General features: G+C 32.2%; 1 non-coding gene across 1 annotated transcript; it reads left to right on the top strand.

The window, feature by feature from the left end:
- The first annotated feature begins 10,146 nt into the window (after nucleotides 1-10,146).
- Nucleotides 10,147-10,371, top strand: LOC114407948. Its single transcript, XR_003665755.1, has one exon. It is a non-coding gene; the product is annotated as a small nucleolar RNA U3 (small nucleolar RNA).
- The last annotated feature ends 4,768 nt before the right edge of the window (nucleotides 10,372-15,139 follow it).

Here is a 15,139-nt window from a genome sequence, read left to right as displayed (position 1 = left end):
CATGAGGGAGAGGACTGTCATGAGGCTGAAGGGTGAGAGTAAGAGTGAGAGCTGAAGCGTTGCAGACAGAGAGAGTGAGAGTTAGAGTGAGTGCCAGAAGCGAGAAAAAAATATTATAAATAGGATAATACAACGTCTGTTTTTTCCAAAAACCAATGTTAACGTGACTTTGTTAACATCGGTTTTTGGAAAACCCAATGTTAACAAAGTCATGTTATTTATAATTATGCCACCACATTTTTGTTTACATTAGTTTTCTATAAAAGTGATGTTATTCTAACGATGTTAAAAGTAAATTTTCTAGTAGTGTCAGTAGAGGAATAATGAATTAGCTACAGTCTTGCAAACTTTCCATAGCATGCCTTCACATAATATATAATATCATCTATATGAGCTATGGCCCATTCCAAAAATACATCTTTACATTAGAAATATTGGTTCAGAAACACACTTGAGAAGTGAGAACCATTGCAATAAAAGCATGAGAAATGTTATAATTTGTTGTTTGAGATCGAGAACCAAGAGTACTACTAAAGATCACTTTAACCAAAAACCATAGTTGGCAGATATCTCTGCCGTGTGTATACTCATGCATTTGTGGAACTTATCTTCTTTAGGCTAAGGTAATCAAGAGAAAACTTGTACTCTAGTAGGAGTATGTTTTAAGATTAATACTAGTACACAAATCCTAAGAGGGATACCAAATTGAAGGTTTAGAATCATCAACAGCATCGCATGAGACTTGACTCATTAATCATTATTTTTGTGGACCCAAATAACTGAATTTTCCAAAACCGAGTCTTAAATCTCAAGCACAATTTTGATATAGTCAAATTCACCAACTTGTTGCAAGATGATGGGATATAAAATATTTATCCTTTCTATAACATGATTAAAAGAGAAAAGATGAAGGAGGCGAGTCACCTCATTCAGCAAAATCTCATTATCATATAATAATAATAATAATAATAATAATAACAACAACAGATGCAATTAGTCAGGTTAACAATCTAATATCAAGTGTCGTTCAGTTGGGAGAAACCTAGTCTAACGATCCTAACATAACAAGCAACCTAATATTTCAAAACAGTCGGTTAATTAAATGAAGTTAAAAAAAGTCATTGCTTTACTAGAAGATTGAAGAGGTTTAAAAAGTTGAATTCAAACATTATAGTTGCTGCACCACCAGTTAATCTTAGTTAATAATCATTAAATTTTTTACTTTAAAGTAGATTCAAGAATATTGTAGATGTTGGAAATTTTCTTGACCGTCTAACTGAATCGCCTACAATATTTCTTAAGATAGGAGTTGTTACTTAGCCATTAAGTGTTGCTTATTTTATTGCTTTGTTTTGCCTATAAAAAGGTGGTCTCTGTAAAAGTTTGTAGTGTTAAAAAATAGAGTGAATGAATATGAGAGATTAAAGGGAGAAACTTTTCTCCTATGTATGTGAGTGTGCACTTTTTATTTTATTGCCAACAATTGGTATCAGAGCCAGAGAGTTTGAGTGGTAGTGTGAGAAAAAAAAAGAGTGCATGAGGAATAAGAGCATTCTCACTGTGTAAAAAAAAGATAGTTGATACACTTGAGAGAGAGAGAGAGAGAAAGATGGGTATCAATTACAATATTATATGGTCCGATCCTAAACTAGAGGGAAAGCTAGATTTTTATTATTGGGAAACTTTGATGGCTACACATCTGAGAGCTCACAATATTTGGAGCTTTGTTGAGACGGGATTAACGGAAGGAGCAAATGATATTGCTAAGAGGAGATATCAGTTGGTGTGGTCACAAATCCAACAAGGAGTTGACTATTCCATTTTTGGAAAAAATCATAGATGCCAAAATTGCTAAAAAAAAGCATGGGATATTTTGAAGTTGTCTTACAAAGGTGCGGGGAAGGCTCAAAAATCAAAGTTGCAATCTCTACGAAAAGGGAATATGAAAGGTACAAAATGTCTAGTTATGAATTCGTGGAACAATATTTTTCATGTATTACAAATCTTATCAACATGATGAAGGTGTATGGAGAAGACATCCTCAACAACAAGATAGTAGACAAAATTTTACAGACATTGCCGATGAAGTTTGATCATGTGGTGACTACAATAATTGAGTCCCACGACACAAACACCATGACAATAGAAAAGTTGTATGGAAGCATCGAAAGCCACGTGAGCAGAATCTTGGAGAAGACAAAAAAAGAAAATGAAGAAGCACTAAAGAGTCAAGTGAATCTCAATAATGTTGCGGAAACCAGTCGGAGTGCAGAAAATAGAGCCTATGGTAATTTCAACAGTGGAGGAAGAGGAAATTTCAAAGGTAGAGGTCGAGGAAATTACAATGGCAGAGGCTGAAGAAATTTTAATTAAGGAAAAGACTAATTTTGTACCATCCAACCAAGGAAGAGGTGAAAATACTTTAGGTGTGATTAACGAAGGAAGAGGTCGAGGTAACAATTACCAAGGTCGGGCAAATTTTAATTACTTATGTTGAGGAAAGTTCGGACGTAGAGCTGCAAATTGTAGATTCAAACAATAGGCAAACGTTGCAGCCAAAATGTTGGTGATAATTCTAATACCCAACAAAGTTTATTTTTAGCCGGTAGTACTTGTTTTGAAAATGAAAATATTTGGTATTCGTGTATTGGGTGTAACAAACATATGTATGAGAAAAAGGAGTTGTTTTCTTCTTTAGATGAAATGGTAAAATCTACCATGAGATTTGGAAACAATGCAAATATCCCTATTATGGGGAAATGCCAAATTACTATCAAGTTGAATAATGGTTCTCAAAATTTTATCTCTAATGTTTTTATGCTCCTGGTCCTCATCACAATTTGTTGAGTATGAGACAACTGTCAGAGAAGGGATACAACATGCAAATTTATCATGGCTATTTTATGTTAATGGACAAAAATGAAAGATTTGTTGCTAAGGTAAAAATGACTCCCAATCGCTTATTTCCTTTGAGGATTCATCATGAAAAATTGTCTTTCTTGAGTTCTATGACTCCAAATGATGATTGGTTGTGGCATATGCATTTTGGACACTTTCATTTTTCTGGATTGAATTATTTGTAAAGAAAAGAGTTTGTTTCTGGTTTGCCTGTTGTGAATATTACTAGTGGAGTATGTGATACATGTGAGAATGGAAAGGAGCACAAAGAATATTTTCCAACCGGAAAGTCTTGAAGGGCGAAAAAGCTGTAGGAGATAGTTCATTCAGTTTTATGCTCAGTTGAGATACAACACATGGTGTAACACTCCATTTTTTTTGTAAAATAATAAAAAGAGTTTTATTTAAAAATTAAGTTTTTATAAATTAAATAAATGAGAGAAAATAGTTTTTGTTAATTAAAATAATTATTTCATAGTATTATAAAATAAATAGAGTATAATGATGTTTTAGAAAATAAATGGATGTTTTAATTAGTTATTTATTTAATGAAAGAGTAAAATAAAGTTATTTTTTATAAAATAAAGAAAAATAGAGTAAATAATAAACTTAGAGTACCCTAGCTATAAATAGAGACATATTAGATCATTTTTTACATTTACAATACATTCCTACACTCTCCCTCCCAAATTCGTTATTCATTGTTCCTCTCCCAAAACCCTTTTCTTTTCTCGTATATATCCAAACCTATTCTAGTAAAACTATGATCTCGACCTTGTTAACCGTTGGATCATTCTGAAATTTAAACATCACCTTTGGAACTCATTCTTGCATATTCGCACCATTGGGATTTGTGAAATAATGTCTTTAGAGAAAGAAATGCCCCTCGCATGGAGACAGTGAAATTGAGGCTTCAATCCCTTCTCCTTCTCTCTAACGCTTGGAATCCCTAGCAGAGCAACCAAAGGAAAAGCTTGAGGAACCTATGAATCTGCTAGAGATCCTGCTATCATTGTCAAACTACACACATGAGCTCGCTTAGAGGCAAGTAATGAGTTACTCACCCTTGGGGATTAGAATAAACATGTGTAGGGATCACTAAAGGATAAATTTTGGGTTGTTTTATGAATTCCATTTAGGTTCTTATTCTTTTATTTGTGAATTGACTGTGTTTGACAGATCCATTGATGTCCTGATGTGAAATTATTGTGAAATTGATGTTCTTATGTTGAGTGTAAAGCCTAAAAATTGGGTCTTTTCTAATTAGTGTGAATTGATGAAATTAAGTAAGGAGAGATTTATCGTAAGAGGGAGTGAGATATTGATTTTGTATTTTTTCCCCTTGTTGTGCTTTTTAGGGTTTTTTTATATAGTTTGGAATTAATATTATAATTTGGAGTTAGAATAGGCTAACAGAATGACATTCTCGATTATTGTTTTAGTTTTAATATTTGGTATGAGTTTATATATTGTTATTCTTTATAATTGGCCAAAGTCTATTTAACTATAAGGTTCTTTGAAAGTTTTAGTGAATCCTTGGTGCAATTTTGTTTGATTATATTTCACTTTGAAAATTCATGATTAGAATATTTGTGTGTTTAGTTATTTATATATTGTGTGTGTTTATATATGTAATATTATTTGTATATTATGAATTGTGATTGAGATTGAGTATAAGTGCCAAGTTAAGCATGCGTTAATTTGTGAGATACACGTGAACATGTGATGGTGGATTGTGACATTGGGAGGTGTTAAATTGTGAACATGGGATATGATTATGAATAAGTGTGTGGTTAATACTTGATGTGATATTACTTGTATTTTGAGTTTTGAATTATACAATAACTCGACTGGTGTTTACCTTGAAAAAATTGTTTATGCCCAAGGTGTTAAAAGGAAAGTGTAAGGTTCCAACATGGAACCTGAGGTGTTAAATTATAGCGCAATACGTGAGGTGTTAAAAGGAAAGTGTAGGGTTTCAAGTTAAGAACCTGAGGTGTTAAATTGTAGTGCATTATGTTAATTTTTTTTTTGAAAATAAGTGTGAGGTTGTGGGTATTATATAATTCATGAGCAGTGTCTGCTTGTAAAAAGTTATTTTAGGGGGTGGACCTGAATCAGGAAGGTGAGACCCTAATGAATTCTTTGCAGTCTAGGTCTTAGGGTAAATATACTTAGGTTGAGTGCTTCTTTAAGCCTATGTTGATCCCATATGGTTGGACTATTCTTGTAAAACAGAATGACCCTGACTAGTCATCTTATAATTTCACTTAATGAGAGTGACTTGACATACCTATTGTGTAGTGTGTCTTGTTATGTATTCCTAAGCGCCTTGGTGTTATTTTTCGCTGACATGGTACCACATTGCATATAGGATGGAGTCTTAGTGTATCTGTTGCATAACGTCTGTGTAATGATCATTGTGATTTGCTACATGATGATGGGTAATGAATTGTGTGAGTGTGAGATGTTGTGTTGTACATGAGATTTGTTGTTCTAAACACATGATTAATGTGCAGGTGTGAAATGTGATTTTGTGATTAAATCCTTAGGACAAGTGATGTTACGCAATGAGTGGGAAAATGATGCGAATTGTGTTAGGTTGAGTTTGTTATACTTCTACTATATATATGTGTCTTCGTTTATATCTACCTATTTAGGAATGTGATAATTCACTCCCTGTATGTTGTTTGTGTTTGGATCATGTGATAATCTCGAACCTTGTGTTCATGGGAGCAGATGACTAGATGGATTGTTTAAAGGAATCTCGTGCTGGAGGATGTCGGAACACAATGCTCTGATAGGATGAGACATTGGGTAATAAGTTTCTGTTTTAATTGCATGATATTCCAAACATGTCATTTTAATTTATTTTATTTGCTACTTAACTTGAGTTCTTTTGTGAACTTGAACGACCTTGTTTTGAGTCAAAAATGTTTCTGAGAAGTTTTATTTGATAAAAGTGAAGCGAATGCAAACTTTTTATATGCATTTTAGGATAGAAGGTGTCACACATGATGGTAGCAGATATTTATCACTTTCATTGATGATTTTAATAGGAAGACTTGGGTCTACTTTTTGAAGTAGAAATTAGAATCCTATGATACCTTCAAGAAGTTTAAGGTGTTTGCAGAGAAACATAATGGATATAGAATTAAAGTACCCAAAACAGACAAAGGCCAAGAAAACCTCGCTTGTAGAAATTTCTTTGAGAAACATGAAATTCAACATTAACTGACAACCATATACATACCTTAACAAAATGTAGTTGCTAAAAGGAAGAACATAATGATCATGGACAAGGTGAGATGCATGCTAAAGGCCAAACAAATGCCTAATGAGTTTTGGGCGGAAGCAGTTATTACAACTGTTTATATTTCGAACAGATGCCCGACAAAGAGTGTTTGTGAGAAGACACTAGAAGAAGCTTGGAGTGAAAGAAGACCATCAATCAGACATCTCAGAGTTTTTGGGTGCATTGCATATGCACATGTTTCAAACCAACTCAGGAAGAAATTGGATGACAAAGGTGAAAAGTGCATTTTCATTGGCTACGACACAGATTCAAAGGCATACAAACTTTACAATCCGGAGACAAAGAATATTATTATCAGTTGAGATGTGACATTTGATGAGGAAGCTATGTAGGATTGGTCTTTAAAGTCCCAAAAGGAGCCAGTGGTGATTACTGGCTATTATGAAGAGAATGAAAGACAACTAGATCCAACACCTGATGAACTAAAATCTTCTAGGATGTCGTAGAGGAATCCTTAACTACCAACCAGATTGTAAGATTGTGTCATGTTTAATGATGATGACCCATCTGATGTGGAGATTATCAATTTTGTTTTATTTGCAGATTGTGAGCCATTGACATTTGAAGAAGCCTTAAGTGATAAGAATTGGAGAAAAGCCATGGTTGATGAGATTAATGCTATGGAGAAGAATGATACGTGGGAGTTAACAAATTTGCCAACAAATAAAAGGCCTATTGGAGTGAAATGGATGTACAAGGCAAAGTACAATCCCAGTGGAGAAATTAATCACTTTAAAGCAAGGTTGATTAAAAAAGGATATAAGTAAAATCCTGGTATTGATTATTTTGAGGTATTTGCTCCTGTTGCAAGATTAGATATGATTCGCATGATTATTTCTCTTTCGGCTCAAAATAATTGGAAGATATATCAAATGGATGTTAAATATGCTTTCTTGAATGGTATTATGGAAGAAGAAGTATATGTTGAGCAACTTGCAAGATATGTGTTCAGAGGAAAAGAAGACAAAATTTATAGATTGAAGAAAGCTTTGTATAGGTTGAAGCAAGCACTAAGAGCTTGGTATACGAAAATTGATTCCTATTTTGTGCAGCATGGTTTCAAGAGATGTCCTTTTGAGCACACATTATGTGTCAAATTTGTTGATCTTGAAGATATTCTCATTGTGTGTCTTTATGTTGATGATCTAATCTTCATTGACAATAATTCAAAGATGATTGCAGAATGCAGAGAGGCTATGATAAGCTATTTTGAAATGACAGATTTAGGCCTAATGTCCTATTTTCTTGGCATTAAGGTCATTCAACAGGATAATGTGATTTTTATATCCCAAAAGAAACATGCAAGTGATATTCTAAAGGAATTCAAGATGGAAAATTCAAAACCAATTTCCACACTAGTTCAAGAGAAGTTAAAGCTAACAAAGGAAGGTGATGAAAAAATGATCAATGCAACTCAATACAGAAGTTTGATTGGAAATCTGAGGTACTTGATGGTCTTTTGGAGTTGGCCTACTCTGTAGATTTATTGAAAAGCCGCGTATTTGCCATTTGTGAGGAGCTAAGAGAATTCTTCGTTATATTAAAGGTACTCTGATCGATGAAATTTTTTATGCCAACTATAATGATGTGAAGCTTGTTGGATACACAGACAATGATTGGACAAGAGATATAGAAACAAGAAAAAGCACATTAGGGTACATATTTCATCTAGGTACAGGTGCAATATCATGGTCTTTTAAGGAAACAACCAATTGTAGCACTTTCAATGGCTGAAGCTGAATATATTGCAACAACTAGTTGTGCTGTGCAAGCAGTGTGGATGAGAAGAATTTTAGAAGTGATGCATCATAAGCAGAACACTCCCACAAAAATATTTTGTCATTGAATTAAATCAAATTTTTCATAGGAGGTCCAAGCACATTGATATTCGATGTCACAAGATTTGGAAGTTGATAGTTGATAAAGAAATGTGGATTAATTATTGTCCGATTGAAAATCAAATAGTGGATATTTTTACGAAGCCATTGAAGATGGAGTTATTTCACAAGGTAAAGAAAATGCTCGGAATGATAAAGCTTAATTTAAGGGAGACAATGTAGATTAATTAAATCAAGTTAAAAAAAGTCACTGCTTTATTAGAAGATTGAAGAAGTTGAATTCAAAAAAGCAATGTTCTAGAAAACTTTACACCCCTAAATGAGAAAAATAAGTTTTTTTTTTTTAAAGTTCCAAAGAAAATATTAGGACGCAACGCGGTAGCATATCAACGTGGGTCATACTCATGTACTTACAAAAAGTACATCATAATTCATCAACCAATAATCCTTCAGAATTTACCATTCTACGGAAGCTCGGCTTATAACAACTTAACGATGAAATGTTGGAAATCAAAATTGAGATGTTTAGGAGACAAGGACACTCCACAATTATTACCAAATTGCAGCCTATTAGTATTGTAAATTTCACTAATATGTGGAACGGAACAGTTTGCTGTCAAGCTGATGCAGCTTCTGAGTCAATATATGATATACCAGTATGAGCATCAGTTACGATAAAATATTAAAAAATTAAAATATGAGCATGGCAGGATATATTATAGAAAAATATAAACAAAAAGTTATCATAATATAAATATAATTTTCATGATGTTCTAGTTAAATCATGAGATAAATATAATTTTCAAACTGAGTGTTTGTGTGTGGCGAAAGGAAATCCATTTCATGTAGCCCTTGAATTCCTCCCCCTTCCCACTAAGGCAAATTAACAAACTCCAAGTGTGCTGGTGTAAACCATGAATCGGAACATCTCTTTTAAATAATCGAAAAACTTAAAAGAAATTATTAATAAATATGAATTAAGTACAAAACTTTTCTTTGGTGAAACAATATTCTCAGTATTTAAACATCTTTTTTCCTCCTCCAAAGAGACCACATGAATATATAATGATAATCAATATTTAATAGTGGCCGCATAGAAGCAACAATCTTAAATTTCAATTTATGCCATACCTGAGAATAGTGTAAATCACGATCAGGATGGAAGGCAAGGAAGTCAGCAATCTTCTGTGCGTTATCCAGCACAAAATTCATTCAAAATTTTACACCATAAAAGATAATGACATGCCAATTGGATCTGAAGCATACTTCACAAATCAGATTGAGACCATTAAAATGAACTGCATTAGGTATGCTTGCACTTGTTATTATAGTGATGCTATTACTGAAAACCACGTTTTCGTTTCTCCTTTCTTTATCACTTTATGCAAGTCATATTATGTTCTACATAACCCCAAGCCTTTTTACAAAATTATTGACTAGTTTAAGGAAAGCTAATAACATTAAAATTAGCATCTATTAGAAGTTCCTGCAATGCAGCAACTTCAAATGTCAATACATTTAGGTGGTTAAAGTAATCAATACAATGATCGAAATATAATGAAAATAATTGCTAAGAATCCAGAGAAGTTAATAAACTAATCAAGCAATAATCAATGTCACAATCATCATAGCCAGTAGAGAAAAAGAAAATATGGGGAAGAAAAGTGTACAGCTCAGCTACCTGGCTACGAACTTAGATGTCATTTGCTTAATTGGGGTACTGGAATTAGATTTGATCCTTTTCATGCACCCAGTTTCGCCAAAATTAACCCCTTCGGGCTAGCCTCTGAAGGGTGTTGTATAATCTTGTAGTGATGGAATCAAGCATAATAAGAGCTTTTCAAAGCCTCTATTCAGTATTTCTTTTTCTAGAAAAGATAAAGATTTGGGACCAATGCTGCTGCTGTTATGTAGGAAACACCATGGGAAGAAGATTGTATCCATGTTTGTGCAATACTGAGACGAATTCTGATAAAAAAATGAGATACCTACAAGAGTTAGAAACGAGGCACAAGGGACAGGGAGGTAGTCCCACACCCGGCGTTTTTAACAAAATTCAAGCATTTATATACCTAAACACGGAGGCCTTTGGTTACGACCTTACTTGAACAGGATCTGTTCTATAGGCTCGTACCTCTGTGTCCTTGAGTTCTAAGGAGACAGGAACCTACGTCTGGTGGATGAATCATGACCGTGTGATCAGAGCGTGATTAACGGCCTGATGTGTTTCTCTTTGGAGGAGTCTCATCTTTGGCTGTAGAGGATCGTTCTTAGACACTTCCTTGTGCCTGGGATGGTCACACGGTTGTCTGACAGACCCAAATTCCTTTTTTATTTTTACCATTCTACGATTAGAAAAGAAAGTGCATTTATTTTGGGCTTTCATATGTTCGTTCATCGGGTTGTACTTTTATGACAGCCCATATTTGGGCTTTTATTATAAAATTGTTGAATAAACTCTTAGTTTTAATTTAAGGTAATTTAATTTTTTTTTTCAAACCAAATTTGATGGCAGGAACTAAAAATCTAAAAATGAAATGTTTAAAACTTGCCTAAAAGAAATTACAAGGATGTAAATTATTAAATTGCATAGACGAAAAACTTAATTTAACTCATAACATTATAATTTTTTTTAATTTGTAATTTTACAAAACATTATTTTCCCTAGTTTTTCATTATCATTTTATACTAAAAAATATATTAAAGTGAATAACATTTTATAACATGGAGGAGTAACAATAATTTTGTAAAATAAAAAATTAAGTTATCAATGCTTATAATTTATAAGTTGATCAGTGTCTATAATTTCATGGACTAAAAATATTTTTGATCAATAATTTTGATTTTAATATATATACATAAGAAGACATATCAAGTGAGAGAGGTACTCATAGAAAATTGATTTAATTGTATATTTTAGCATCCAACTATCATTATTTCATAAATTTTATCATCCATTTTTTTTTTCTGTAAAATTTATCACGCAAGTTTTAATTTGCATATTTTACCAATGCTGTCATGTCACTAAAAAATTTAATGAGAAAACAAAAAATAAATCATTTTGTTACTAATTTTTGCAACACGATATAGTTTTGTTAATTGATAAAATATACAATTAAGTCAGATTTGTTCTCATCTCAAGCAAGGTACAAAGTAAAAGCAAACACTAATTTTCTTCTCATTCTCATTTGTGCAGTAATTAAGAACTCAATTTTGAGATATACAAAGTAAAAAACCCATAAATATAACTACATTGAATGGGAATCCAAATCACTCCTTCATGTTTCCTTTCTTGTCTTTTAAATCCAAATTTGATACCTCATGGTAAAAAAAAAAAAAAAAAACTAAACACGTATCAATTTCTTAGAGGGACATGAAACGGAGTAGGTGATTTCTGTCTATTGGATGGTGCGATGTATCTCTCCAGTCTAATAAGTTATAACACCCCAATTTTGGGAAGTGCTAAATTGTGTTTATCCACCACCATATTTTGCCATTAAAACCGATGCATGCACTTGCCATTGACAAAAAGAAATTAATTAGAAGGATTCGCATTCACAGTTCCAACTAATGTAAGTCAAAAGAAAATCCACATGATAATAGTTTTGCCATCAAAGGGAGCTAGGCTGCCATATTGGAGAATGCCAGAAAAGTAGGAAAGTCTGATAAAAGAAAAGAAAATAGATGGCTGCCACATTTTACCAATAACTACAAAAAATACGCTTCTTTGGTGGATTCAGGAGAGTGACAGTCCTATAAGAAAAAAAAGAGAGAGAGAGAGAGAGTCCGTGACCAAATATAATCTTCTTTTTACCTTTTCAAATTCAAAATAACAAAAAGATTAAAACACCATCTAAGGAGAGGAGGGGGGTCAACACCTTTGCTTAGTCGAATTTGGGTGGATCCATGAGCTCTTGGTTGATTCACTACAACAAGAGATTCATAATAAGCATCTCATTAGCGTTTATGCTAAGGCTTTTTGGGTTTAAATCAACCATGTTCATGGTGGTGCTGACCATAGCAATCTTGGTTCTACCACTGATGCTACCACCTCTACCTCCACCACCAATGATTCTTATGTTGGTGCCTCTTGTGATAATGCTGCTTCTGGTGAAATTGGCTTTGTATTCCAAACATGGCCCTGCAGATGTCATTTATCAGTGTAATTTTACTTGGTAGTTAGTTACCTACGCAATTCTCTCTTCATATGCACACAGAAACATGCTTGTCTCTGTGATCCATTTTTCTCTTGCATCAATGTTGCATGCATGCTTAGAGATAACTGATAAAAGTGTGTGTGTGAATTCGGAATAGTCCCTTCTTTTGATGTTTTTTCTTTCTTTCATTCGTCGACCTTTAACCCAGAAATCATAGCAATGTAGATAAATTTATCCAGAAAGAATACAATATTTGTTTCAGAATCTCGTATACGCATGTATATGTATAAGTATTTATTTATCCAGACTCATACTATTGTACTATTGTATATTTGTGTTGGCACCAAAGGGAAGAGCAGCAATTATAAAGAATTATCATATATATATATATATATATATAATTTTTTATTATTCAAATTTCATTTAACTCAATAAAATTAGAATAAGTTCCAATATCAATTCTTTAATTATTTGAATATTAAATATGATAAAGATATTTAGGCACTCCTGTCCTATTTGACACTACGTAATACTACATATAAATCAGTTTTATCTCTCATTTTTTATATTTTATATAATGTATTAGCATATAAAAAATTAATACATCTCAAAATCAAAGCGGACAACATTTTGTTGTGGCACTTCGTTGTTCATAAATCATCTTCCCTTTGTGTATTCTAGTGAAACTCAAACTATATCTAAAAAAACGTGTTGTGACCTCTTAACGCAGTACAATGTTTTAATCAAGTGTGTAGAGATTTTCTTCACAGGGGGGGAAGCAATTCAATTTCATTATTACTAACATTTGTTACTCGGATTTCAACACCGACATGCCGACATTTAGTGGGTATACATGGCATTTGGTTGCTTTGTTTTGTTATCAAAGAAAAGGGAAAATAAAGGCAAGAGAAGCGTGATTGCAACTACACACAAATTTACCCTTGTTATCATTCATCATCATCATCTTCAATTCTTCATCTTTATTCTTTCCTTTCCTTAAAGTCTAACACCTTAATTTGACTGTCTCATTTTCAGCAATTTCCGTTACGTATACTAATTATATGCTATGCCAAACCAACAATCAACAAGTTGGTACATACCATTTGCGGTTTTGCTTAGTCAAATTTTATGATTAACTTTTCAAATTTTGGGGGGTGCGGAGAAAAGGAATAGTGATGATTACTTATATTCAGTTTCTTCTACGCTTTCTTTATATATGTATATTCTTCCATTGGAAGTTCCCTTGTGGAAAGAAAATTAAAAAACGATGATGGCTTGATAGTAATTGGGTTGGTGAAGAAAGCTTATCCATTCATTTGGTAAAAACACAAGTGGGATAAAAAAAAAAAAAATAGAGAAAATGACAATTTCATTATACCTTAGTTTTGCCGATTTTCTTCTAACTAGTGTGACGCTGCATCATTTTTCACGTTTAAAATTCGTTAGGTGAAACTTGAAGGAAGCTACATGAGGAATTGACAAGTTCATTAGACCATAAAATAGCTTGGTTTTGGTTCAATGTAGGATTTACCAATAAGCTAGGGTTTGCCCTACCAATAGGAAGCTTCGGCAATTGGAACATGAATGATTAGGTGACAATTTGAGCAAAAACACAAACAATAATGATCATAGTTTTGATTGTAGACGTCAATATTGAAATTTGGAATGAACATTAAACAATATAACAGAGAATATATATGTTGGGAGACAAACGATGCTTCTCAGAAGCAAAAGAGCCAGAAGTCTCCTTTTGACATTTGTATAAAGGACAATGAATTTGGTGAAGATTTGCCGTACTAAACCCCACCTTGATATTTGATGCTTGAACAAGAGACGCGAACTTTATTATTCTGCATGTGAAGTGTTTACGCAATGTGATGACCTTTTACATTTATTTGTTGGGTTAAATATAAATATATATATATATATATATATATATATATATATATATATATATATATATATATGTAGTTTCTCATAAATATAATAAATTTTTATTTTAATTATTTAAAGTTTTTGTTGTTGAATGTTTTAATTATTTAATTTGAACTTTATAGATTTATTTTTTTAAGATGATTTTTATTATTGTTTAATAATGACATGTCTCTTAAAGAATAATAATACATAAATAATCTTTTATTTTAAATGCCTAACCAACACTTCTTATTCTTTCTATCATATTATAAATTTTTTTCGTATGCCTATACTCTAAAAAATTCACCGTTTGCAATATAAAAAAATACATTTATAAAAATTTCACCACTACACAGTACACACCATTGTAGAAGCAAATATAGAAAAACAGTATTTAATTTATTTAATTTTATTTCCTACTTTTTTTACTAAAAATAAAATATTAATAACGTATCAAAGAAATTACTAACACATAAGAATATAAATTTATTTAATTAAATTATATATTTAGTGATAAAGAAGGAAATAAATAGTAAATTAGTTTATTAGCAACAAATAATTATAATTTGATTCATGTAGGAGTTAATATTTGTATTTTTTATGAAAAAACAAATAAAATAAAATATTTAATTTGAAGGAACAAACGAAAAAAAAACATACACATTTTATAATTTTAGCTATAGTAGGATTCGAAAGTGAGTCTTTTCGTAAGCTCTGCATAAACTATTACTAAGATATCGTGGAGAGCTTACGAAAATAAGCTAAAAACATCTTATGAATCAATCATAAGCTATTTTCATAAACTCTCAAACACTCTCATACCTGCGTATCACAAACTCTCTCAAATAAGATGTTGATAAGCTCTTCCAAACGAGCATATAATGTCTTGAAACTTTTAGCAAAGCTGTTCAAAAAAGCCTCTAACTTTGTACCCAATCATTACCTCCCCATTGATATTATTCATTACAAATACTTGAGATGTTTCTTAAGGTATTGTAAATTCATCTCATGTATAA

Source organism: Glycine soja, chromosome 3 (genome assembly GCF_004193775.1).
Source record: "Glycine soja cultivar W05 chromosome 3, ASM419377v2, whole genome shotgun sequence".
Taxonomy (NCBI): domain Eukaryota; kingdom Viridiplantae; phylum Streptophyta; class Magnoliopsida; order Fabales; family Fabaceae; genus Glycine; species Glycine soja.
Note: the sequence above shows the minus strand (reverse complement) of the source record. Positions and strands in the feature narration are given on the sequence as shown.